The sequence below is a fragment of the Amblyomma americanum genome, chromosome 1 (assembly GCF_052857255.1).
Source record: "Amblyomma americanum isolate KBUSLIRL-KWMA chromosome 1, ASM5285725v1, whole genome shotgun sequence".
Taxonomy (NCBI): Eukaryota; Metazoa; Arthropoda; class Arachnida; order Ixodida; family Ixodidae; genus Amblyomma; species Amblyomma americanum.
This window is the reverse complement of record NC_135497.1, coordinates 241782371-241786067: the sequence shown is the minus strand read 5'-3', so window position 1 is coordinate 241786067 and position 3697 is coordinate 241782371. Positions and strand designations below refer to the sequence as shown.

At 38.6% G+C, this 3697-nt stretch overlaps 1 non-coding gene across 1 annotated transcript; it reads left to right on the top strand.

The window, feature by feature from the left end:
• The first annotated feature begins 1725 nt into the window (after window positions 1–1725).
• LOC144116853 (U6 spliceosomal RNA) lies at window positions 1726–1828 on the top strand. Its single transcript, XR_013311975.1, has one exon. It is a non-coding gene; the product is annotated as a U6 spliceosomal RNA (small nuclear RNA).
• Window positions 1829–3697: the final 1869 nt, after the last annotated feature.

Below are 3697 nucleotides of genomic sequence, written 5' to 3'. Positions count from 1 at the left end.
CTTTCTTCAACTTCTGACAACATATTGACATAAATGCTGGCAACACATTGAAAAGTTACCAAAACATTTTTTTCACAACAAATAAATGCATCGACATAAAATACAGCCAGACTCAAACATTTCACAATTCCTACTTGCAGCAGCAACTTAATACAACCTTCTAAACAAATAAACAGTCACAAGTGGTGCAAGAGCGTTCAGGCACGGGCTGCCCAATGAGTATCTCTTCTGCACTGAACAAGAACACTGACAAGAAGAAAGCTGTGTGCTAAAAGCAAGAATCCAAACCCAAATGGCCAACAGCTTTACAATAGGAGAGTGGAAAAGTCAATCAACAGATAGTTGAACCACAGAGTTTAAAATGAAGGTGCGCTAAAGGACATTTCAGCCCAACAGCATACCATTGCTGGGGTATTTTGACACAAACTCAGGAAGTACTAACGTAATAAAATGGTAAGCAGTTAAATGGTGTCCTTGACTTTTTGACACAGATAATACAATGAAATACTTGATTCGTAGCAGCGATCACCCTAAACAGTAAGAATAAACAAAAAACTACACTAAAGGAGCAATAATATTCTTTGTAAGTAAAGAAAGATTAGAGAACATCTAGAGCAGAACATTACTTCAAGAAAATAGCTATATCATGTACTATTGTTAATATTCACAAGAATGACACCAACTAGGGTTCGCAGGCAGAAAATGACACCGATGTTAATCATAGTTTCCATTATAGCATACAGAACAGTACCACAACTTAGCCTATAGAACCAGTAGGCATGACGGGTGGAGCGAATTTGTCCAGCCGCAACACACATCTTATGCATCTAGCAGCTTTACATAAACTAAAGTGCTAACAAATCCTTATAGATGTTTATGAAGTGGATTATGATTGGAAAGTTATGCCCCTTACACAACCCTCCGTCTACTACATATGCATGCTTTGACAAAGTCGTTGCTAAATTCCAGCCTCACTGTCACTGCATGCCATCCACCAAAAAGGCTACAATTTGCATACACTGCAGCTAGAAGACTTTACTCTTATCAACAAAAGTTTGCGGGCCACACAAGCATCAACAAATTTGAACTCTTGCATTACTAGCTGGTGCATCCATCTCATACTTACAGGAATAATCGTCCGACAGCATCTGCTTAACATTCTCCCCCTCTATAGGTTTCTAGTAAGAGATGAAGCACAGAAGTACCATCACAATGATCAAGAGGCTCGTATACGTCAAAACAGTCTTCTAAAATAATTTCACAATGGCTTTTGCTTTCAGCTAAAAATATTTTTTTATTTAGCTACTAGAAAGCCACTATAGTTTAACACTGTGTGGCTTTCTGTGTCATACTCGGAGAATGCCAGTGCACAACACAAAACGTTGGATGTTGAGGAAATGGGTGCCAAGTGCAGTCTTGACAGCAGAATGCCAGGCTACCAGGTCATGCAGCAAAAAAATTTGGCAGGTGCTCATGGGGTTCGAAAACTTTTGTCCCTGACGGCATCTATTCCCCTTCACAGCAAGGAAATCGCAATATCACAGTTGCAAAGCTCGCAGATTACAATTACCAGCACATTGTGGACAAAACCTCCAGTGAATGTATTGTGGAAAACCATTACATAGTTGTGTATACCTTAAATACAAATGTAGGTGCGGAGGTGACTCACACATACAAAAAATTGAACACTGTAGTGCAATGCACCCAGGAAAAAATGCACGTCAGGTACTTCCAAAGTACATATACTAAAATTGGAACGATACAGAGAAGATTAGCATGGCCCCTGCGCAAGGATGACACGCAAAATCGTGAAGCGTTCCACATTTTTGCGCTGGGACATGACACTGAACGCAGATAAAAGTGTTTCTCTTCGCATAACTAACAAGATAAACGCTCTACAATATGCATATAAATTAGAATCATCACCATTGCAACAAGTAGCGTCCGTAAAGTACTTGGGTGTAACACTTACTAATAACCTTTCCTGGAACACTCACATAGATAACATCTGTTCACTCGCATTCCGTAAGCTTTGTTATATAAGGCATAAACTTCGAAACGCCCCCGCTAACGTTAAGCTCTTAGGTTACAATGCTCTAATTAGACCCAAGCTTGAATATGCTTGCATAATTTGGGACCCGTATACTAAGTCTAACATAAGAAAGCTCGAGAACGTTCAAAGGAAAGCAATTAGATTCCTATATTCAAAATATCTACCCACTGACTCCCCCTCAGACTTGATGCGTGCTAACGGTATTGAAGAACTACAGGTAAGAAGACGAAATTTTCGTTTAGATTTTCTTTCATTACTTCTTAATAATAAACTCAGACTTGACCCTTCTGCTTATCTTTCCCCAATGCCAACACGAAATACACGGCACTATCACAAAGCTCTTTTAAAACCATATTTTGCCCGGACTAACTCATTCAAGTTTTCCTTTTTCCCACGCACCATATCTGACTGGAACTCATTAACCGAACCAAATCAACCCTGAGAAACAGACGCGTTCCTCAGCCATCTTTGATATTGCGTATTATGTATTTTTTCTGCTTTGTCTTGCATTGCTGTATTGTTGTTTTACTACATTATCTTTGCTGTATTGTATTTTTGTTGCTTTACTTTTGCTTTTTGTGCACCTGCCCTTCCTGCTTGGACCTAACCATGGTCTGCAGTATGCACATAAATAAAAAATAAATAAATAAAATAAAAACTTAAATGCAATGCGTACATTAAAGAACCACATAATAGAATGCTAGAAGTATGATCAATTATAGTTTTACTAGACACCAAACTTCTTTGAAAACTTAATGTGCAAGCATAACTGGGATGCCCAACTACACGAACAAATATAAACATGGATCATAACATAATGCCCAATGTTTTCTGTTCATGCTTGTCCCGAAATATTTGCAGTAGCAATATGCTGACACTTGTTGTGTACTCATGAGCAATTGTACTTTTGTTAGACACCATGAATCCATGAAAATAGCATCCGTTTTTATTTAAGCTATCGATGGATGCACTCCAGAGTAAGGTTCCCATGATGAGACCAGGGTGATTCATGCAGTTTGAACAATACTGCGTGTGCCAGGGATAGCCTGGTACAAAAAAGGCTGCATAATACTTTGATTTCACATTGACATAAATCCGAACAAGTTGGTGGAGGTAATGCTGCATCATGAGAAATGCAGTGATCTTTAATGTAAATTCTGTCCAATTTTGAATGAACAACTTTTAAAATAAAAATAAAAATGCAGGGCATTACTACGGGGCAACACTGATGCTATGCAACACTTCACTGGCCCACACGATATAATCTCAACCGCTCATACCCGAACAAAGAAGATAAACTGAGACAGCAGTCACAGCAAGTGTGTTTAAACCAAAAGCAGTGTTTGTTTTTTTAATACAATCATGGCCTTGGAAACTCAATATGCAAAGCACAATGTCAAATGAACACTGGAAGTATTGGCCAAACACATGCCTGCACATGTTCATTAGTCACGTACTCTGTCTGCAATGAGAAAATGTGTTTCCAGCATGCTCACACTAGTGCTCACAAATAATTCTCTAAAACTGCATGCCAAACAAGTCACATCGGCAGGTAAGCAATGAATTGTAAAAAAGTGGCCCATCACAAGCTTAAATTGCTTTAAAAACCTGAGTTACAGAAGCAATTGAACATTTGACAAAAAA